Genomic DNA, 25,135 nt, shown 5'->3' with positions numbered 1-25,135 from the left:
TGACTGTTGTTACACCTGCATTAATAACAGAGTGTAAGGGCAAATGTCCCAGCACTGGAGTACTATAGCTTATTTTGTTCAGTTTGTTAGCAAAGGCCTGGGTACAGTGCTGGCCTGCATAAATCATCATATTCTCAGATACGATCAGGCATGGTCCTGATGTTACAGTGTGTCAGGGAGTGTTTGCAAGAGGCAGCTTGGAGTATGGGGAAAGCCATCTGTTTGGAAATGAACCATCATATTCTGTCTGGTTTTAGTTGTAAATCACACTAGGAAAATACCCATTTATACTGCCTGCCTGCGCCAAGAGGATGAGAAACAGTGGCTAGCATCAGCTACTCTCTTACCTCTACTGGCAGGCTTGATAGAGCAGATTTAGAGGTTTCTGTCAGGCTGGGCACGAGGACTGGAAGCAACATGATATTATTTTATTTTACAGTTCTTTTAAAGATTCAGGTTCATAAATGCTTCAGAAATTACATATGAAACATAAATAAACAAACAATAACAACAATTCAAACAAACAAACAAACCCAAACCTACAGCAAAAGAATGTTTGGCCTCAAAAGGGAGATGATATGTCATGAGAGAATGGAAAAGGCTATACCATGCCAGACTGTTTGGTATGGCTTTCTGCAGTTAAGTCAGAGTTGTGCTAGAACAGCAGCATGTATTGGGTTTGTAAGGCAAGGTTTTGGTAGCAGGAGGGCTATAGGTGTGGCTTCTGTGAGAAGCTGCTAGAATCTTCCCCTACGTCCAACCGACCCATCGCTGGCCAAGGCAACGCTGGTAGTAGTACCCCTGTGATAACATATTGAAGAAGGAGGAAAAAAAACCTGCAAAACAACAATTGTGATTGAAGAGAGGAGTGAGACTATGTGAGAGAAACAGCACCACACCAGTAAAGATACAATTCCCACAGCTGAGCTTTCTTTCTATGTAACTGCTAACCAAATAGATAATATGCTGCTTCTGCCTTCCTCCACCTTCCTATCTGTAGCTTAGGAAAAGTACTTTGGGTGTCCGTAGGCAAAGGTTAGAAAAGACCATGAGTCAGTTTAATTATCATCATTTTTACATATATATAAGTTAATAATCTCAGATTAAAATCACATAGCCAGCTCTCAAATTCTCCCACAATGTTTTGCTAGCTGAAATCCTTAGCTGCTGGAGAGAATCCAACAAAGAGCCACAAGGATGATTAGGGGTCTTGAGCATCTCCCCTATGAAGACAGACTGAGAAACCTGGGGCAGTTTAGTCTTCAGAAGAGAAGACTGAGAGGGGATCTCATCAATGTCTACAAATATCTGAGGAGCAGGTATCAAGTGGATGGGGCCAATCTCTTTTCAGTAATGCACAATAATAAGACAAGGAACAATGGGTACAATCTTGAACATAGAAGATTTCACCTCAAGATGAGGAGACATTTCTTTACTGTGAAGGTCACGGAGCACTGGAACAGGCTTCCCAGGGGGGTTATGGAGTTTCCTTCTCTGGAGACTTTCAAAACCCACCTGGATGCATTCCTGTGCAGACTACCCTAGGTGATCCTGCTTTGGCAGAGGGGTTGGACTCGGTGATCTCTGGAGGTGCCTTCCAACCTCTAATGTACTCTGATTCTGTGATATTGTGAAACCTAGCACAATACAACATTTATGCCTGTGCTTTCAGATGACAGCCTGTAAGGCACAAGACTGATATTGGAATAAAGGCAATACACTATTAATTGTACAACAGGACCTGTATTGAGAATCTAGACAAGGAATTGTGGAAATGATCACTTAAGGGAAACTGTCATTTTGTGGGTTTTTTTTTCTATCCCCTTGTTTCCTCTGTAGGTTCTCATACCACACTCACATCTGTATCACCCAGTGCAGCATTAAGCAATGTCAAACTTGTGGTGTCTGCTGATGATCTTACTTTGCTTACTTTGAGTGTTCCTGAGGCTTGGCAGATGGTTTTCTTTTGTGAGCTAGAAATCAACAAGGGAGACTTCTGCCAAATCAGAGATTTTTCCAATCTTCTATTTACTAATAGCAGCAGACATTCTCTTGCTGAGATAAAGACCATTAAGTTGTGGAATTCACAAATAGAAGTACCAGAGACATGTATTGCCTGAGATGGTTGGGCAAGGTAAGTCTCCTGGGGACCACTGGAGGCCAGCATCCCACACTGCCTTATCACGTGAAGTGAAACCTCAGCTCAGTTTTAGCTGGCCATGTTGTGATGATGTAGGGTCATTCAATCCAGGAATTCAGGATGATTGTATGAAATCTTTCATTCCAGAAGTTGTCCAAAGCTGACAATCCTGCCAGTGCACAATGTGGATGAAAACTCACTTTTCCATGGCCAGCTCTTCTGTGACGATCATGCTGCTGGGTAAGGTAGATTGGTAACTGTTTTAAGAAGACAGAATAAGAAGAGGAATGCAGATAGCAACTAACTAATAGATCCCTTCAGACAGTAGGTATCCCGTGTTCATTCTATATCACACAGATCCTGAATGGATTTTCCCATGGCACACTGCACAGAAGAGTCTATTCACAAAGGACTCCTCAAATACAACATCTTCATGGCTCCCAGTACAGGCAGTAAGGGATGTGGTTTCAGGAGGTTCTGGTAGGGTTAGAATCATAGAGTCACAGAATGTTTTGGGTTGCAACAAATCATAAAATTCACCTAGTTCCAACTAGATCCTTCTACTAGATTATGTTGCTCAAAGCTCCATCCAGCCTGGCCTTGAACACTTCCAGGAGGAGGTAACCACAACTTTTCCAGGCAACCTCTTCCAGTGCCTCATCACCCCTATAGTGGAGAACTTCTTCCTAGTATCTAATCTAAATCTGTCCTCTTTCAGTTTGAAACTGTTATTCCTCATCTGTCACTCTGTGACAGAGTCCCTCCCATCGTTTCTGTAGTTCTCCTTTAAGTAATGGAAGACTGCTATAAGGATCCCCAAGGAAGCAGCACAGTTGAGTGGCTGTTTATAGCTGCTGACCCAGGATATAGTATTACCTTTTCTGCATCCTTTCCTCCTTCTCAATCTCCATTTCAAGCTCTTTGTGAATAACAGAACAGTTGTTGTTAACCCAAAAATGTCTCCTACCACTGACAACATTTAGATACATAACTCCATTTCAATCATTTAATGGCCCTGTTCTCTGATGGAAAGGTATAAGCAGCCTTTTTGTGGCAACACAACTTTGACCAGCATTCCAGGGATGAGGATTTAACCATGCCAGATCCCAGATTTGGAGATACCTATATCCTACTGATTCGTATATTGAACACTGTCAAGAGAAGGGAACCTGCATGCAGTCATATCAGTTAGAAGACTCCTAGCAGTGCTGTTTCCTATCAGTATCTGCTGCAACTAGGCCTTGAAGAAGGTCTCATACTATTTAGGATTATAACCCTGGGGCACACAGTCTCCCCGAGACAGGAAAATGCAGCTTATGGCCAACAACAACAGAGGGATCCACAAGAATGAGAATGGATGTTTGCCTTCCATGATGACCACGAAATTTATTTCAAAAGCTGAACTAGACATGATGTCAGATAAACTTTATTCTATTATTTATAAAACACTTGAAGTGCAGTTACTGAAGTACACTTTTTTAATACAATAGTGGAATAAAATACCTAATAAAAAATTAGCTCAATTAGCTGAAACATTTTTCTTTCTACCACTAACCTAAGACATATGTGAATTTTATTATATTTAATGGCTGTCTGGACTCCTGCTGTAATGACTTCAAGCAGCTCACTGAGCTATGATGTTTTTGCCATGTGAAGTTTAAATGGAGGGCAAAGTATTCAGAAGGAAATTTCAGAGAGAAACACAACAAGATGCTGGACTTGACAGAGGCAGAGAGGTCAGGAGAGAACAGGTAGATTTGTAAGTCCTTGATGCAAAGCAGATAGCTGAAGCCATGTGAGGCAGCAAGCTCACTGAGAGGAAGGTTTTAAATGAGAAAAGTGATCCAAGGACAGTATCAATAATCTGCAAGTAATTGCCTAGTTTCACACATAGTGTCAGAGATGCTGTTGGAAGTGCCACCTGGTATTCACCTTAAATACTGTAAAAGAAGTGAGCATGGAAAGAAACAGTGGATATTTCTATAGCAGTACTTTAGGTCTGATCAGGACTGTGTGCTAGAATTAAATCTGATCATCACCTGTAGGCTCATAACACAAGTGGTCTCAGAGTAGGCAAACTAGGCTCTCTGGAGGCTAAATTAAACTAAAGGTTTAAGCTCCAGGTGATTCTAGCTGCCCCCAAGAGTTCATTTCCATGGATGAGAGTAGACCCAGTGCAAAGTAAAACTTCCAAAATGTGTGGATGTCAAGTCTTCAGCACCACTCTTCTCAGTGATACAGCCCCCCACATTGTCCCACTCCCATGTGTAAGAACAGCCATGGTGGTACTTTTTCCAACTTTGCCGCAGACTTCCTGTATGGACTCACACAAATCACCTTATTTATCTGTCTGTGTCCTTCATATATTAAGTACTCTTAATGCCACATCCTGCACTCACTGGGACATGGAAAGCATAAAATTGTCAACATACACCAAGAACTCGGAAACCACAGTGACAAGCACTCCTCTACAAGGCAAGGAAAACATTCTGCTCATAACAAGATTCCAACTAGTGTTCAGTAAATGAGATGGGGACCTTACCCTGAGCACTGAGGACAAATGGAAGAACCAGACTCCTTGATTCAGTGACCTGTGTCCTTTCTTGCACGCTCTAAAAAATGGATGCTGCTGAAAGAGCGTATGACAGAGTGTTGAAGAAAAAGCACTGCCAGCTTTGAGGGGTGGGTACCTTGCCTCCTGCTTTCATGTTCTTTTGAGATACGCTGTGATGTTCCTCCATTGTACATAATGTTCTGCCATTGTTTCATTCAGGCAGTAACAAAAAGCAATTCACTGTACAACAGAAAGGAATGGCTCTCCATGCATTTATCAAGTGTCTCCCAGCTGATCTCTGCTTGAAGCTCAGTCATCATTTTTTGCAATGTTCCTGAGTTTGATTCATTCCTGTATTTAACCCAGCTGCATTTTGCTGTAGAATCCATTGAATTAAAGCCATGAAAACCATCTCACAACCTTGAAAGCTTTGGCTAAGTAATTCTACATTCAGCATAACTGCTACATCTATGTTCTGTAGCAGTCGTCAATGCAATGGTAAGTGACTTAAATGTAAATCAGCCGTTTCACAAAACGAGCGCTATTCCCTCTTACTTCAACAGCAGTAATTCCTCAAAATATCTAATTGTAGAAATCCTCCAACAGGATCTGTTCCTCTTGCTATGAATAACTTCACAAATGCTGCAAATGGTTACAAAGCATCAGGTAGCAAACTGTTCAAGCCCTATATCAAGAGGCTATGACCTCCCTATAGAGTTTTCTATTTAAATCAATGAAATTCCTGAATTAACTCTAAAAAAATAAGTTAAATTATTGGATCATTCACTTTGACACACTTTATTTACTAGCTTTTCTGGGAAAATAGTCATAGCACCCAAAGATTTTTTTCAGCTATTGAATTTATGTTTGTTTGCTTGTTTCTGCTATTTGCACGCAAATCTCTTTCCTCTGCACTCGAATTACTGAAAAGGGAAGATCCACACTCTCAACATCAGACTGTAATAGCATAAAATATTTTTCTGCTTTGCTGGCACATCACATTACAGATGCTGTCCATAATCTTAGTAGAACAGACAATGTAAAAAACCTTCCTGCTTATATCAGACCTTGTTATTAAATTTATATCCATTTCTCATAATAACCTACATTTCCCTTTATCGGAACTCTGAAAATAACTCCTCATGCAGGACTTGAGCATGGCATTTGATACAGTCATCAGAGGAATTCTGATGTCCTGTCTCAGAGACATGACAGGGGATTAGTGGGATTGTGAGTAGACGGCTTCAATCATTCCTCACAGACAATACTCAGTGAGTCATGAAGATTTTCTACTTTTAGTGCTATCACCCATGAAGTTTTGAAAGAGCCCACCTAATTCAGTGTTTAGAAGTGGGCCCTTAGTGTGAAATAGTTTGGACTAAAGCACAGGCAATATACTGTGAGCATTCATCACTGGCTGGAATTGCCTCCACACCTCTGCTGTCCAAGGCCACAGCAGCACAATCAGCTGAAGAGTTGATGTCATTGTGAACCCAGCTGCCAGAAAGAAGCACCAATGAACTCGCTGCAGTCATACCAAGCTGGGACAGCCAGAATTTTCAGTGCTCTACTGACCCAAGGGTCTTGACACTTATTACAAAACCACAGTTTTGAATGGCAAATGAGAAGAACCAGTCTCGGTCTAAAAGAAGTGATCTGACCCAAAGCAGCCTCGCTCTGCTATCAGAACTACAGTAGCTGCAGTCACCTCTTTCCTGAGATACAAATAAAGACATTGAAGCCAAGTGCTCAGTAACCACACCATGGCTCAGAGGCCTGGACTACTCCCAGTCGAAGAAAACCCCCATATCAGATATAAGACTGGACACATTTATATGCAGAATACTTACTAATAATCTTCATTAATGGGATTTTATAGAATAGCCTCTGCTTCATGTCCAGGGAATTTCAAACGGGTAATTAATTTTAAATAATTTACAGAATCACAGAATCAACCAGGTTGAAAAGACCTCAGAAATCATCAAGTCCAACCTAAATGATAACACTGTACGGTCCAAACTAAATGATAACACTATACAGTTACCTTAGCAGAAGCTGTGTGGGGTTTTTTGTTTATTGAACTTAATATTGGCCTATCAAAATCATGTTTGGGTTTGTCAATAAATTATCTAATATCCAAGAGTAGTGGAACATCCTGAAAGTAGCCGTATTAAGCATCTAGCAATCACTACAAGTCAATAATTCCTATTTGAATATTGTTTTAATGTTCATTCTTTCTCAACAACACTGGTTTCACAGTCTGCCCCTTTTCCACCCCCACCTGCCCCATTTCCCCCCTTTTTCCCCTCAAATCCCAGAGCACTTGGGCTCTGTTGGAGTCTTCTCCCACCCCAGGTGTGGCCACTTTGCCCTCCCCACCCACTCCCCTTTTTAATCCCCCCGCCCAGGAAAGGCAGAAGCCCTAAGCTGAGCCCATTTGAGCTGAGGGATCCTCCTCTCATCACTGGTGAGTCCCCATGGTGCACACCATGTGACTGGGGGGGGGGGACAAAGGTAGGAAGAGGTTGGTGGCTCCTTGGATATCATCCAAGGGTGCTGACTGAGCCTCCTAAGTGGGGCTGAGCTCCTCTGTGCAGTATCTTGGCTGGTTGAGGGTCTTGCCCCTGGCTCTGAGAACGCTGCAGGTGGAGCAGGAGCTATTTAGGCAGGAGGGAGGATGGTGTAGAGGGAGCAGGGGCTGCTTTGGGAAAATGAAAGGCGGGGGGGGAGGGCAGTGGAGCAGGAGCTGCTTTGAGGAGATCAAGGTTAGTGGTGGGGAAGGCAGGAGGATTAAAAAAGCATTGCATAAATCCAAACGGAATGCATGAAGAGGGTGTTCATGTACTTTCCAGTTTATTCCATGTGCCTAAAATTTGCACCCTGAGCTGCTGGCTCATATTCTGCCTGTATTTTACTTTTTCAGAGCTCAGCATCAGCAAGGCCTCTGGAATCTGGATAGACTATATTCCTGATGTTTCATATCAATCCCGCCCAGCAGCTCCAAGATAGGATAATAAGTTGAGCCCTCTAACATACCTGTCACACAAGGGATTGCAAAAATCTTATTTCTCTACCTATCTTCCCATTCATATCTACTAAAGATTTCATTCAACTCCTGACTCTCAGTTTCAAGATGGATCAGAGTAATTGAGACATCTCTTCTCCACTTTGCTTAGTGTTTTAAAGTAGGAATCTACTCTTTAGTATTAGGGTACTGAGCCAGCTGTCCAAGTGATGCAAAATGATGGCACTGTTGCTACACAATTGTTTGCAAGCAGAAGATCTTTCTTGCCAGTCTGTGTGGAGCTTCAGCAAGCCTAAAAGTGCCGTTATCTTTACTACCCTGGTTAATACTTTGGTTAATTTAAAGATACCATAGTAAAATATCTCTCCTGACTCTGTAATAAAACTGCAGTCAGTTAATGATGAATGTTTGTACAGCTAAAATCAGAAAAAGTATCTGATTTACAATTTTGCTCTCGTCTTCTTTGACTGTCCACTGAAGACACCTGAACAGCTCAAGCAAAATAGTTATCCCAGTCTTTAACTATTCGTGGTTGACATGGTTACTCAAGGAAACACAGGTCTCAGTTGGGACCAGATCCTCATTACATCTGAGAAAGATACAAGCAGGTAGTTGAGGATGGTCTGTTCTTTTGGGCGTTTACAATCTCAGTAGGCCAGGTGAGAAAGTATGACCCTCCACTGAGTGTAAACTGAGCCCTAGTTAGATGAAAACACTTACTAACAGGAAGGATTTCTCACAGCCAGGAATTTAACTGAGATCTTTTAAGGTGCTGCTTAGCACCTTGATTGAGTGGATCATTTATCTTCTCCTCTCCTTGCCATCAAAAGTTTTCCCATAACGTAAAATTCTTCCCACAGGTCTAAAAGGTTAAGCTATTTAAGAAATGTGACTTCTTAAATTTGGCAAGATTTGTCCAAATTAAAAACAAACCAACAAAAAAACCAACCAAACAAACAAACAAAAAAACCAGTAATAAAGCATAAGTAGTTTTTACTTCTCCAAAGCAGCAAATATTAGCTAATTCAACCTTACAAGACCCCTATGCATTAAGTACAGGCTACACTTCTGAAATATGCTTTTTATCCCTCTCTTTCTCTAAGTATGCAACCAAAATTACAAACAAGGTGCATAATGCTTCTGTGTGGTAACCATGGTAATCAGCTGTATCAACTACTGTAAATGACAATATTTCCAACAAGTCTCTTAAAAACAGACCTACTACACTGTCACAAGAGGCTTCCTACATGCAGCCACAATGTCCTAAACGCAATTTGAATATTTTTGCTGAGCAACCTGTTCCATGCAGTATTTAGGAATGGTCCTCTGTAAACCCCTTTTAGGTAGGTAGGCAACCACTGACTGAGTTGGAGAATTCTAGCACAATGCCTGTCCACACTTCTGACACTCTCTGGCCATCACAGCTGTGGTCTTTATTCTTATAGATCCTGTATGCTGAACAGGACACTCCATTCCATGATGACTGTCTGGAGGAAATCAGCACTTGAACTGTTAATAAAGCTTATGACTCAGGGAGTGTGTAGATTTAAATAAATGGGGCCAGAAACACAGTGCTTTGTGTTTTTTTTCACCAAATGTTTGCATTTCCCCAAACAACAGTGTTCTCTTCATTGATTTAAGCAAACAAGGTTTCACAAGAAGTTACTGGGCTTATTTTGCTTCAAAACTAATTCCTCCAGGTGCTTTGTTGCCACATGATGACCAAGGCTGCTGCAGTACCCATTGTTACCTTCCTATTAATCAGGCATTAATGAGTTTCTGTCAAACACCTTTTATGTCCTTTATGCCTAATGATGCTAAGGCTCTTCTTACCTGGAGATGTAGTTTTTCACATCAAAGTGGTCAGCTAAAATGGGGGCTCCAGCAGGTTGAGGGGAGATTTGAGCATGCTAAAAGGAAATCCTTCAAATCAACAAGACTTTGCAAAGAGAGAATACAGTTCAGCTGCCACTGTGCTGACAATACAGCATGCCAAAATTCACCTTTTGGTCTCCAAAAGATTATCCTAGTAAATGCAGCATACCTGTCTGATTCTGCAATTTAGGCAAGCATTCCATTATTTAGACAAGTGTTTCAGCTGATCTCAGTAAGAGCTCAGTCTGATTCTACAGGTCTGTGCTGTGTTTCTAGCAACAATTTGCATAACAGTATTCATTTCCAAAACACTTCATAGGCTTTATACCCACAAGACCATCTCTGGATGTAGAAGACAGAAAACCAGAAAAGAGTGTTGGCCACCTGCAGAAGAAAGGAAAAATCGGACAATACCAACCTCTGGGACTGAAACCCTGGTTTTGTTATAGAAAGATCATTGGCAAAGAGCTACATAGTGACATCTGTCAAGGTCTGTATAACCCTGCATGTTCAACTACAACAGCGTATGTGCAGGACTGGGATCTTCGTATACAGGAGTGGCCAACTTCAGTGTTCTGGTTTAATTTTGAATGCATGGTACCTTATTACAAACCCACAAATCCTGTGAGATTCAGAGAGTGAATTAAAGCTACTAAAAATGTACCTACAGCTCTAACAGTTATTTGCAAGCAGATTCTTAAAACATTCCTCAGCGTTCCCCAGCAGCTGCCCTGTGCTCCCCCGTTTCTCTAAACACAGGAAAATTTGCACATTTTAATTCTGTTCTAGTCCAGGTAGTTTTTCAGTGCACCTTGCTCACCAATAGCACTATCAGTGACATGATAAATACCTCTCAGGTATCATTCATCTTCTCCTTCTTGTTATTAAGGTGAACTGTGTGTACAGCATAACATTTTGTTTTAAAAGGACTTGGGATTTTCAGGGGAGAAAGGAGGAGATTAATATAATTGTCCATTCTTATTCTGGAGGAGGCAGGTAAAAGAGGCAGACATCCAGGAAAGTGAGAGGTATTAAGGTTTGCAAAGGTCTTTCATCCCTGAGCTTCTTTATTTAGTGTGAGAAAACTACGCAGTCAGCTCATTAATGCCTGATTAATAGCAGGGCAACCAAGAAAGAAGCTCCAGATTGTCCAGTGTCTTTCTCACTGCAATGATTTGAGGAATTGCATCACCCCTTTTTTAACGCTGAACCTGACAAGGGACGGATCAAAGCTCACATCCCATCAGTGATGCAGCCAGAAGCAGAGTCCATGGGCAGCAGATAGTGAGCAGCAGAGTGAGCAGTGGGTAGTAAAGGAAGCAGGGGGCATTGGGTAAGCAGGAGCAAACATCGGCATGGGCAACGGGCAGTGGGCAGCGGGCAGTGCCATAGGCAGCGAGGCAGTGGAGCAAGCAGTGGGCAGGGGGCAGGAGTAGGCCACGAACGGTGGCCAGGGAGCAGGCAGAGGACAGTGGGCAGGCAGCAGTAGGCAATGGACATAGGACAGCGGGCAGCAAGCAGGTAAGAGTGGGCAGCAGGCAGGCAGAAGCAGACAGGATTGGGCAGCAGACAAGAGCGGGCAGGGACGAGCAACAGCGCAGGCAGGAGCGGTGCAGGAGCAGACTGCGGGCACCGGCGCAGGCAGGAGCTCAGCGAGCTCCCCCTGGCGGCCGAATCCTGCACTGGAACGGGCATCACCTGCCCACCCGGCTGGGACGGCAGAGAGGAAGACCCAGGATTGTCACTGAGGACTGTATCATCCTTTTAGTGACAGCGTTAGCTGGGGGCACACTCTGAACTGTCATTAAAAACTGTAACACAAGCTCATCGGTGTCGTATTTCCGGAGGGCTGCAAGCCTGAGCTGATGCAGATAAATTAAGGCAAAAGATGTTTCCTTTTGATTACTTAATGTTTATGCTTTTGAATTTGAAGCCGCTGACTGAACCGGGTTTTATAAAACACCTGATACTGCATTATGTTATTTAAATGCCACTGGATGTACCAGAGGCTAAGCAGGCAGAGCTAAGACGCAGGCAGTGGTGACTGTGGCATGAAACAAGGAAAATGAAAAGAAGAGGGAAGCAATAAACACTGTATTCAGCACAGGCAACCAGCAAAATAAGGATCTAAAGAGGAGAGTTTGGTTTGTCTGACACTTGCATTGGAAATGCAAATATATTGAACTGTTTATAAAAGGGAACTGATCATGTTTCTGCCTGTGAAGGGAAATTTTCAAAACCTGAAGAGCATGTTTATGAAAGAGAAAGGTGAGAATAAAATCTTTGCTAAATCAGGAACATCATTTCATAAAGACTCTCATTTAAAGAGAGATGGTGCTATATCTACTATAAAACAATGAGTCTTTACAAGGCAGGAATGTTGACTCAATTGTGATATTTTGCATTACTTACTAAAATTCAAATAAGAAATATTGCAAAATACATCTTAAGGTTTGTCATGTTTTTCTGAACATCAAGCCCAGACCTTTATAGGATGTGGAAAGATCAAGATATCAAAAAACAACAGAAGCATAGCCCCTGAACTTAACTTTACTGTGATCTTATTCTACATGTGGACACATAGAAAAAGAATTTATTCTGCACAATTAAGGATCTTTTCTGTTGAAAGCACAGCTCTCCTGATCAGAAATCCTTCATATAGAAATGTAGGACATCTCTGGCAGAAATTGTGGACTCTGAAATTGAAACATTCCTATTTTCAGTACTTGCTCTATCCTCTCCACTTTCAGTGCATGAGACCTGGTTTTAGATTGCAACCACTGTCCTGCAAAGAAATAATTCCTGTATCAACATTTACAACTTTATGTAACTCTACCCTAATAAAGGCATATGGAAGAGTGGCAGGGGGGAAAAATGGTGACATTATAATGGTGTACACACTATTTAAAGCAAAAACGGAGAAAAAAAGCTTCATGCTGGCTCTCGGTAAGATTAAACATTCCCCTCTTAAGGAAGGAAGCGAACCAGAACTGATCGGGGCTGGAGTCAGCGGAGTTTCGGAGCACTGAGTGCTTGTGAGGTGGGTCATTCCAGTTCTTTTGGAAATCGATTACATTCCCCAGCTACCTACTGTTATATTGCACCAGGATATTATTGTACAGTCTTGCTACACAGCCCTCCATTATAAAGCAGCTCTATTGGCATTTCAATGTTCAATGAAGGCTAGAATTGCCACAGAGATTTCAATTAAAGAAAATTCAAAATGAAAATGGAGAAAGTAAAGAAAAGAAAAAGGGTGGGCTGAAAGTTTCCAGTGAAGGTATTTATGTCTGTCTGCCACCCTCTCTTTTTCCCTTCTCTTTCCTGAAGGGTAGTCTGTAGCATCCATTTAAACAGACGTGCGTTTTGCACAGTTCTTGGGAAGAACGCACATAGCACTATTCCAGTGGTGTAGTAATAAATAAAAAGTAGATATCCTTGCCCATTTGGTTTAAACTCAATACTGCCCGTTAGAAGCAGGTAAACTACATTTACCTGTATTCACCCTTGGCTGCATCACTGCAGGATGCTACTCAAATATATCAAAAATAGTTATTCAGTCCATAGCAGGCTGTAATCACTATTTTTCCTAACTCCTAGTCTCGTTAAAACACCCCGTGGTACCCACCACAACCACGCAGGACTCCATATATCCTTATCGAAACTGAACAGCCCAGCAGAATGGGTTTTTACCCATTACCTTGTGCACACAAAACCAGAGCACTTCTCAAGTTAGCAGAGAACACAACTGCTTGCAAAATGTGGCTTATGCTTGCCTATGCTAAGGTCTGATTCTTTAATGTTTTATCTCTCGTATTAATGGTCTGAACAAACTGGGTTAATTGTTTTGTTGGCTGTAACAGACCCTATAGTTGAGTTCGAGATTAACGTTGCAGCCAGTTTCCAAGGTGATGGCCATTTAATTATTGTTTATGTAGAAGTGATTAACTAAATGCCAAAAAATCCTGACTAAAACTTGGAAACAAGGAGGTATGTAAAAAGCTAAACATAAACCTAGAGAATTCAGGCGAGCATGTGAGATCCTGTCTGTAATGGGGTTTAATTCCATTAAACAATTTTATGTCGAGAATATGATGTTTACAATGATTTTACAAATCTTTAATTGCACTTTTACCATTCAGTTCCTTCCTTTAAAACTTTGAACAAGACATGTCTGGAATGAGAGGCTATCATAGAGGGCAACAGCCTTGTTTGGAAAAGGGCTATTTTTTTAATGCACAGGTCTCTCTCTGATCTTTGTTTTAACATCTTGATTGCATTTCACAATTGCAACCAAGCACTCCAGGCAGTGTTTTTAGGGCAATTACTACAATTCTCGGGTGGTCACTCTGCATTAGATTTTATGCTTTATAAAACAACATGAGGTGTGCTATAATCACTCAGAAATATACAGCCTTTCATGTCCTATTGCTTAATTAAGGAGGGTGTTTTGCAGTACAGATATTATTGCTAGTCTGTGGTTTTTAATTTTACTACACAGTAAAAGCACCCTAATTCATAGCAGTAATGGGCAGACCTGCAAATTAGTGCATTTTCTGAATTAGAAAATAAGTGAATAAACTGCAGAATAAAAAACTGAATGTGAACACCACCATATTAAAACAAATATGCTCATTTATCCTGAGAAATATAGCTGAGTCTCATTCTGGTGATATTTGATAGCCTAACACCATGGATTTTTAAGAATATAACGAGGCTTCAGACCCCAGGCCTACAATGAGCTCTTTGTGTGCAGGGTCCTGTGCAAACATGGATTTCAGGAAGGCCTCCTGGGAGAGCTACCTGAGCATCACTTGTGGCAGTACTGAGAACAGGGTAACGTGATCCTAGAAGGACTTGTTGAGTCAGACGGGCTTTGTGGCAAATGCAATTTCTGCGAGGAGGTGAAATAAAAGCCAGTGATCTTCCAGTGACTTCCATGTTAGTGTAAATGCTATAACTTTTAAAGATATGGTTGATCTTTTGAGAGGCACTGATAAGTAGATGTCACAAAATTTGACTGACTTGAATAAATTTTCTATAATCTGACCAACAGTGTGCTGCAGACTCCACTTTTTCATAGACCCCAGGGCCTTTTTGTTGGGATACTAAAAGGGCCAGCTGCACAGTAAACAACTCACAAAGCGCAGTCAATCCTCGAGCCCTTCCACCAAGGCTCTACACAGCTCCCGGTGACTAATTCCAGCAGCACACTCGGAGAGCTCTGCCAGGATTCTAGATTTTGTGCTGCCTTCAGAGAATTTCAGATTGCCAAACTCCCATCTGCACCTGGCTGGCAATCACTCTTGCACAATTATTGTCCCTAGTTTCGAGGTGTGTTTAGTCAGCAAATAGCTAATCATGTCCTGGAGAAGTTCATAGTGTCATCTTTACAGCTTCAGACAGAACTCCTAAGTCTCAGTATCAGAGTGTATCAGAGGTCATCCACAGAGGATGCCTAAATCATCCCACAACTGCCCAGTTCATGGTGTTTTGCTGCCTCTTTCCAAGAAAATCGTGCTAGCCTTATGCCAGTACTGCTTTAAGCCGCACTGGCAACTTCTTGGCATGAAATTGTTATCCCATGGAAAGGAAGTGAATTTGTGACCTATCTGGGAGCCAGGTTTCATCCTAAGTAGAAATATGTGATGTCCCTCCTGAGAATGAAGAAACACTGTAGTGCTGTTACAGGTGTCCTCCTCACTGCTCTTCAGTCTGAGATCTGATTATTTGTGACCATGAGTCCCAAACTTATTGAATACTTTTGAAAACTGCTTTGGGTCAATGACCCACAGCAGCAGTGATTTTAACAGCCTGTCTATAATGCAGTGTGAGGAAACATTTCTTTCTATTGACTTAAAATTTATATGCAACTTACGATGAAACACACTTATTTTTCTCTTTCCCTTGGGGGGAGGGGGGTAGGGAAAAAAGACAATAAATGGCTGCTCTGGTTTTATTTCTGTTCTCTGTAATGATAAATATCTGCATTCAATCTCCCTCTTACATACAAAACAACCTAGCATTGCAATCTCTTATGGCAAGCCCATGTCTTATTGTATTCAGTGGCCAAAATTCATATGGATTTCACAGGGAACAAGAGTAGGGCCTTTATTCAAGATCTCCTTATACATCTAGCCATCTGTGCTGAAGTAAACAAAAAAAAGCCATATTAAAATGAAGCTCAGCTGGAAACAGAAGGAGAGAAGGAACTACCAGCAATTGCTAAATATAAAGCAATAAACAGTTTTAAAAGGTGTTACAAATAATGGATGATATTTTAGAGAGTTACAGCTGCACTATTGATACTATCTTAAACAGACTCGTGTTACAGCTATTTTTTAGCTACTATTGTTTTTATTAATAAAATTTATAAAATAATCTATTATGTTCATTAACAGTAATGACAGTAACATAAAATATTTTAAATTGATAATTTTTCACTCCTGCAAGGAGAAGAATATCTTCATTACAACACCAGCCCTGTTAGGGACTGCATGCACTCTCAGATTTGCTGTTTCATTTAACAGAGAACCACGCAAGCCATGGAATTTATCCCCAAAGATTTTGCTAGGGAGTAATAGGGTGATGGTGTGGCACAAGCTTCAAATCGGTAAAGTACCCTTGTTTAGAAAAATATACCTAAGACAAGAAGCCTTAGGCATGTGCTTATGTGCTTCCTCGAATCAGCCTGATTGCTGTAAGTATTTTCCCAGAGGCAGAGATAAGGTTTACAGACACAAATCCAAAATTTGGACCAGCCCAAAGATAATTTAAATGCATCTCTCTCCTCTCACTCTCTTCGCTACTGAAAGAGCCAAGTTTGCTGCACATCCTATTCCTATCTGCCTTTATTAGGCTTTTTATAAATGTGTAAGGAAAAAAACATTCAGCATCCCAGACATCTTCTTGGGTTTAAGATCTTAACAAATGAGGACACAGCTGGGCTACTTGGTCTGTGGATTTGCTAGCTGCAGGATTAAGTCCAGCTGAGCTGAAGTTTATAAACCAAGTTATTGACTTTAAAAATTCTCATACCGCTTATCAAAATACACCACATTGAAAGAACACCGTTCCCCAAATCAAATGTGGTAAAGCTTTCTCAATTATAGGCAGCCTCTCCCCATACAACCGCCCTCACCGTAACCCTACTAGTCTCCTGCATCTACTTCATTTCAAGACTCACTTCAAGTTGCTCTGAAAAAACAGCCTTTTCTATCTCCTATCCCAAATAAGCAGGCAGCAAAAGGTTGGATGCATATAGCCCAGCACCGAAACAGGAAACAAATAATGCCACATCAGGCATCATTCTCCCCTGGCAAAGCCCAAGCTGCCATTAGGTGCTAGTCACCTAAAAGGATTTGTTTGTAGTCTGAAGTTAGCACAGTGCCTTTGTATGCTGCTTTTCACTAAAGGTCTGATTCAGCTGCCATTAAAATCAATGAAAGGGGTCCCATTGACTTGAAAGAAATAGAGGCATATAGTGCGGTAGATAAAAAATACCAAAGGAAAAGAAAACCTGTCTTTTAGTATATACTTTCGATTTTTATATAGCCTTCATCACTAAAATGTTCTGAAGAAAAGGAACTGGAAAATTTTCCAAGTCTGTCAATGCTGAAAGCTAAAAAAAAAAAAAAAAAAAGGAGTTTTTTTACAATAGCAGGCACCATCTCATTTATACCAAAATATTTTTTATCTGCCAAAAATTGTTTGGCATAGCAAATATGTGACTAGTTTAAATTTGAAATTACCGATACAGCCAGGAAAGTATTTTAAAATAAATAATTTTTAGAGGCATACACATAAAAAAAAAGAAGGTCAGATATTAGTGCTTTTATTGCCTGTGTCTATAGGGAGGATCCCAGAGCCTATCTTTCAGACCAGTGCTCTGTGACAGACATAATATGGGATAACACATATAAGAAAGAGAAGGATTTACTAGAGTACAGAAAGCTGGGCTAGAAATCCAGATATGAAGCTTTATAGATGCATATATTTAAAACACCTTTCAACAGCTTTATATACCATTATAGTTATTGGATTTTTCATCTTTGACTTAGATATGAATTATTTAATTAGAAACTTCAATACCTGCATAACTTTGAAAGCCTTCCATGATTATTCTTATATATATATATATGTACACCTAAGAGAACTTCCCAGCAGCCAAAACTTTTATTGAAAGCAGTAGTACAACTAGGGTAGCTGACTTATTCAGGTAATTTGGATCAGGCCCACATTTTGGTTCACATTACATCTGGTTTTCCTTGAATGTGGTGACCCAGCAGTTGGTTATCATTTAGTGAATATGGTTTCCTACCACTTTATTCCCTCTGGATTTTCTGGAATCCAGCAGAAAACATCTTGAAAGCATCCAGATGTCTCTATTTTTTTTTAAACATGCATTTTAATTAATTCTCTGGTTTTAAAATATGTTATAATTCAGTATCTCCAGCTGGTCTTTCTTTTTTTATTTTTCTTCCCTAGTAGACTACTTTGAAGGAAACACAGGCAGCTGAAACTCTATGCAGGACATTTGTCCATTATAGGAAGAAGATCATATAAGTATTTCACATCCTGCTGTTCAGAGTAAGAACAAGTCTGTTTCTTTCTCACATGGTAGGGTTGTGTGCATGGTGGGTTCAAAGAAGAATGATGGGGGAAACGCTCTCTATATCAGCTGCAATTACACAGATATGTATAATCAACTGCAAAAATGTAACTTGCCTCAGGGATCCCTGCTGACCTGCTCACAGACTGAAGTGGATCAACACAAGGAATTCCCATCCACAAAAGGGTTCTGAAGATGAAGGATGTGGCCAACAAGCCAGGTCTGTCCTCTAGGGTTAACCCCTCACATACTTGGAAAAGAGAGAGAACAGCATCTTTCCAAGGCACCCTGATGCAGGCACTGTGGGCTTCTGCTAAAAATCTTGACATGTCATTAGCAGAAGCAACTCATTCTTTGAATAAAAATAAAGGTCATTCCAATTGGGAAAAGACAAAGCAGGACGTGCCTCTAAGCAATTTCTGTGCATTAGTTTAAATTGCCAGGCAGATGTTTTACCATCTTACAACCGCAACATAGCCGGTATTTCAGGGGCACAGCAGTCGTTCCCAAAGAGCAGCAACTGATGTACTTACTGAAGAGTAATTAGAGTATTACAGGGGTGGACAGGCTGGGTCATAAAGCTGCTCTGAGGGGAGATATGTCTTTTGACTCCACATCAGCAGCAAACTAGCAGGGTCCTGCTGCTGCCCTCTCCCTCAAGCAGATAGCACCTGCTCATTGGATGCTGCTGGGAGAGCAGCACATGCAACTGGGACACACAGGGAATTTCTCCCCTGCCACCACCACCCCACCATCTGTGTTCAGAAAACCACTTAGAGCTCAGGGACCCGATACAGGTCTGCAGAAATCACTGACTGCACTCGATCACACATTTCAGAGCTGACTCTTTCACTGTTGTCCTCACATGGGCATGGGTAGCATGAAATCACCATTGTAATATTCTGCACTGAAAGGCACAGGTTTCTAAAACATTTTTATCTATATCAAAATATTACTGCAAGCTGGCAAAAAACACTGGACGTTTAGAATTTGACAAAATTTAAGTTATGATTACTTTTTTTCCTCGAGAGAAACACCTCCATCTTATGGAAATGTATCTAGCTCTGCACCAGCCAGAAAAACACCTGAAAGTTTGGGTGAATGACTGAATAGCTTCGGGTTCCAGCTGATGCAATTCACAGGACAGCAGCCTCTGACATTACGCATGGATCAAAAAGCTGCATTAAAAGGAGTCATGAGGGAATGTATATCACAAGGACAAGAAAACAAAGTAGTTTTCACCAATTCTAGTGTCAAAATGTTTCTTCTTCTCTCTGCTTCATGTCCAAGAGAGCATCTTACCTTCATTGGCACAGCTACCCTGAGAAATGCAGAGGCTGGAAGTGATTAATTTTTGGACTCCAGCCCTGGACACACTAACCTCTGTGCCTAACTGCACATGAGTAGCTGAATACCAAGGGATTACTCCTGGAAGTCAAGTGAAGCACGTGTGTGTTTCTGGCTGAGAGTTTCTGACATGAAGGAGTCCCAGTGCCCCAGGTTGCAAGGATTAGGTTTTTATCCCTACTGCCTAACAAGATACTGCTCTTTAAAACAGTCATTGGTGCACAGGAATAAGAAATCTAAATGCCATTTCCGAGAGACACAAAAATGCTTTCAGCATAGTAACAAATATCCTGAAACAGTCTCCACTGCCGAGTGAACAGAGGATTACATTTAAATTCAACATTCTTAATGTACATTTCTAATCTTAAATTTCCAAAAAGATTAGCCATTTACAGGCTGAATAACAGCTACTGCACTCATTCCAGCTAGTATAAAAATCATAAAGGTTAGCAAACTGTGTGGATCAGAATATAAACTAATCGGCATCTGAGATTAGGAAGAAATCTCCTCCAGTTCATTGGTAAAGGCTTCCTCAAATACTGAACAGAGCCCGTTATTCTGTTTGGCTGTTAATAACTGAGGTGACATTTGCCATATGCCATCAAATTGCCGAGGGTCAATACAAATTTTATCTCTGTTAAGGCCTGAAGATTTGGCTTCAAACTGTGAGTCCACAATTCAATAACAAGTTGAGCATTCCTGTTTTCAAACATTTTTTGAAAGTGATGGGGATTATTTGGGAATTGTGTGATGCCAAGTGCAATGGAAGAAGCCATAGAGGGGCAGAAATGAATGGAAATAGGATTTTGACCTAGGACAAACATCGAAGTAGATTTTTTTCTTCCACAATTGTGCTAAAATCGTCTTTTTAAACTAGAATTCCTGTGCATCTTCAATCAAATCACATTTGAAGCACTTATTTTAGCACGTCACTAGCTGCGTTTCCACAGTAATTCAAGTACATTATTCATATGCTGAGTTTCTTACAGAAAGGGAAATAAACCTGAGGATTTTTCTTCCATAGTCAAAACAAACCACAATGAAGGTTTGACCTTAACATAATGATAAAACTTACTATGTTTCCTTTTTTTTTTTTTTTTTTTTAATCAGGTTTGACAGCCTTATATAGGAGGAATTAAAGCTTGGCTTTTTATGTTTCAAAATCTCTAGAAAAGTCACACCCAGTGCAAGGGGGGATCTGGAAGATCATTTCAGCACCTCTTTTTGGAGGGGTCATCTCTCCTGATGCAAATTAATGAGATATGTTTAGGGGTGGTGGTAATCTTTGCCCAGAATAGCACGATGACTCCATGAAAGTGCTTTTTCTAGACCTGCCAAGCATCCCAGATAGGAACAAGCCTCAGTCCCTGATGTATCCTGCTGTAGTGTCTGCATCTCACTTGCCTGCAGCACAGAATTACTGCCTTGCCTACACCTCCAAACAGCCTGCATCATCCTTGCAGAGTGCTAATGGAAAGGTTATAGAATCATAGAATGGTTTGTGTTGGAAACGCTCTTAAAGATCATGTAGTTCGAACCTCCCTGCTATGGGCAGGGACACTTTGCACTAGACAGGTAACTTTAAGTCCCATGCAGTCTGGCCTTGAACACTTTCAGGAAGGGGATATCCACAGCTCAGTTAAAAAAGTCATGTTTTTCCCAGAATAATCCAACTACCAAAAGCTTTTCCTAGGTCTACAATTACTATCAAAAAACTGAAGCCCAACCGTCTCCTACCTGGCATGGGCCAATTGGTGATGTCTAGGAAAGAAGGTAAAATGTGGAGATTATGAGATACCTTGTTAGCATGTGTTGCACAACTCCAGTTAAATTTGCCTCCATCTTTAGCAGCTCTCCACAGATGTTTTTCCTTTGAAATTCATCTAAGCCCTTTCTGAACCCACATAAAACTTCTGGCATTCAAAGCACTTAGTTTTGTGAATGTCCTGTATGGAGAAGTTGTCCAGTACAAATCACGAGCAGAACAATTCCCTCAGGTTGCTCTGAAGCTACCACCTGCTATTTGCCTGTGCTAGTCCGAAGTCCAGAGGTGATGCTGTCACACGTCTGGAAACCCCGCCAATTGTGCCACCTGACAAACCAGCTAAACACTCCCTGTTTCCAGGAATATGAGAAGTTACTGTGGTTATTTCTTGATGATGAACAAGGGTCTGTAAGCCTACAGCCCCAGTACTATGTGAAAGTTTTCTCCTTGGGGTCCAGCCAGCAAACACGTGCTCTCATACAAAACTCTCCATTCAAGCCAAAGGGACAGAACTTTTGAGAAGAGTCACCCCCAAAATGATACCTGTCTGGTTTCCCAGCAAGCTACACTGAGTGACTGATGTGCTCTGTGCTAATATTTGCTTCACAAGTCATAAATCTCTTCACTCACATGGCTCTGGTCTAACCATAAAAACAGCTGCTGAAGGTGGAAACCACAAGAATTTCAGCCACCACCAATGAGTGACAACACACTGTCTCCTGAGTATCTTATACATTACTCAATCAAAACTTAGAGGCAACATTTGAAACACACTCATATGATTTCTGAGCCTGTTAATACTTTCAAGATCTATCCTTTGAACACTGAAAAGATTTAGCCACAATATACACAGTTCTGTAAAACACCAAAAATTCCTGAACTGAACTGTACTTACCAATTGATGTGGAGGATTCTGTGATTGGGCTTTACACCTGCATGCACACATTGCCAGAAATTAAAATGGGTGCTCACAATAATCAGTAAGAAAATTTCTGAACATCATCAAGATAAATAACATAAAAGGTAAAGTCCTTGCAGGAAATTGCATGTTCTGAGAGAAGTGAAAACACAGTTCTGTATTAAACAGTCTAAAATAGTGAGACTAGTAACAAAACAGCTCTTTGAAGCATAAGGAAACCTATTACCTCCCCAAATACTCAAGCACAGTATGAGATACAAGGTGACAGAATTTGCAGAAATATTACTGCAGAAATATTTGAGGAGTATGATGGAGAATTCTCAGCTATGGTGATTCTGTCTAACCATAATACACAAGGAATGTAATGGAAGACACAACAGACAGAACTAGCTGTTGGGAACATTGACAAGTTTAATTTACTTGTGTGTGATCCCCTGGAATACATCCATTTCCCCAGTATTCAAATACAAAGGCTTTTGAGATGAAGAAAACCTTCATCCAAGTAAGGGAAAGAGGGTATCCTCCTCTTCCTCTCTGAAAAGGCTACGAGATTTATTGTATTGCATTGTGCCATTTCAAAATGGTTGTAAAAGTCTGTCCCTAGGCATAAAATCTGCTCACTTACTTTGTAGCAATGCACCAGCTAATGAGCTCTTATTTGCCTTTCCAAATTAAATTACTCATTACAGGTAGAGGGAATTTTGCAGTTGTGGGTTAAAAGCAATAGAATAAAAAAAACACATTAAGCAACTTTTCTAGTCTGTTCTAAATCAAAGGTACTTTACTCTTACTATAACACAGAAGTACTAAACTCACACATCAAGTAGAAGTTGGTGGCAAACTCTACCAGGAGCAAAGGTGCCCTTTTCTTTCACTGTCAGACAGTGGTGATACTGCCTTTTTTCTCTGCCTCCAGTGGTTATGACATCTCTGAGGTCAGTTTTCAGCTTCTTGAATATGACTTGGCTGTTTATGAAACAACAACAATCGGTAACAACTTCAAGAAAGAAGCCTTGGGCTAACAAATAATAAAAAAATCCACCTCATTTTTGCCCACAATGAGAAAAAACTACAGAGATGCCACCTAAGGGCGTTCATTGCCTTCGGCACAGAAAGAATCCATATTTAGAGAGTGCAGCCTAAACATTTTCACTCACTGAGCTCATCATTTATTTCAGTGGCAGATGTCCCTATGCGAGACAACCTTGCCAGTCATCAATTCCTCTTTAGATTGAACATGAAAGGGGGTCTATCCTCCCATTAGCACAGAGGAAATGTACTAATATGGCCTAAATTAATGTCCTAATCATTCCTTGACAGAACAGAATTTAAAGTATGCCAATTTTATCACTCCAAAATCACACAGTCTGAGTCTGATCATTTGAAAATTGGTATTGGTCATCAGACATCTCAGACTTCATCTGAATTATTCAGAGCATTGGGCATAATCGCATAAATTATGCTGGGGGAGAGGGGAAGGGAAACAGCAATGGGAAATTGGGGAATCTTGGTGAAAATTTAAACACTAGGCAGTTCAGCCAAAGCCCAAATCCTTCCCATTTATTTAGTTACAGAACAGCATTTTCCTCCGAGAGAGTGCTTGCAGAAAACACCATCTTTGCACATACCTGCTTGAATACACATTTGTATGGGTTTTCATTCTTAGCATTTACTGAGACTCTGGCTACATTCTCCAGCCAATTTACTCATACAATATCTTTTCCTCCCTCTGGCTACCGTGAAACAAATCTTCAAAAGGGACAAGCAGAGAAAAAAATTTCTCTCTCTAATGTTTTTCTCTCCCGAATACTGAGGAATTTTACCTCCCTGGCACTGTTCTTACTATTTACGTGCATGTAGCTGTGTACATACCCCAGCTTACTGACTCGTGCTCTGCACAAGGGATATCACTGAATGGGGTTATTCATAACCAAACCCTCACACAGCTCAGCCAGTGCCAGGATTTTAGTCTCTGTTCACGGGTCTGTGATTAGTCCTAGAGAATATTACGAAAATAAACATGGCTAATTACTACTCCAAATAACTGAGAAAGGAATGAAATAGATTCTCCAGGAAACACTGTCAGACAATCAAGATTTTTGGTGTTTGCATTTGCTTGTTCCTAAATATTCTCATTAGCTCATCTGTAAGATTTATGCTCCATGGAAGAATTACCCAGGGAAAATTCTATGAAGAAGGCAGATAGATCATCGCATCAGTCCTTTTGGATACAAAGGCTTCTGAATTTCCAAATGCCAAAATTTTGTGCAGAATATTCATCACAATATTGCTAATCATACCCTTATTGACTATATAAAGTGTTTATAGAAAATTTCAGAGTTTAAAAACAGAGCTGAAAGCCTGATCTCTCATATATCTCAGAGCAATACGTTTTATCCCTATTTTAAACCCCAATATTAAATCACAGCAGCCTAGTCCTTGAGAGAAATTTATATACAAAGGGAGAAACAAACCCTGTCACTAACCCCAAGATATCTTTATTTTGTTCAAAAGAACAAATAGACTAAATGAGGAACATCTTGATGATTCTGGTGTGCACATTGTGCCTGATGACAAGATCTGGACAGGCTGGAGAGCTAAGTGAAGGCAAAACTCATGAAGTTCACTAAGCACAAGTGCAGGATCCTGCACCTGGGGAGGAATAACAACATGCACCAGTACAGGTTAGGAGCTGCCCTGCTGGAAAGCAACTCCATGGAGAAAGACCTTGGAGTCCTGGTGGACAGCAAGTTCTCCATGGGACAACAATGTGCCCTTCTGGCCAAGAGAGCAAATGGTATCTTGGGGTGCATCAAGAAAAGAGTGCCCAGCAGGGCTAGGGAGGTTCTTCTTCTCCTCTACTCTGCCCTAGTGAGACCACAACTGGAATACTGTGTCC

This window comes from Indicator indicator, chromosome 9 (assembly GCF_027791375.1).
Source record: "Indicator indicator isolate 239-I01 chromosome 9, UM_Iind_1.1, whole genome shotgun sequence".
NCBI classification, from domain to species: domain Eukaryota; kingdom Metazoa; phylum Chordata; class Aves; order Piciformes; family Indicatoridae; genus Indicator; species Indicator indicator.
The sequence above is the reverse complement of the archived record's forward strand: the minus strand, read 5'-3'. Positions refer to the sequence as shown.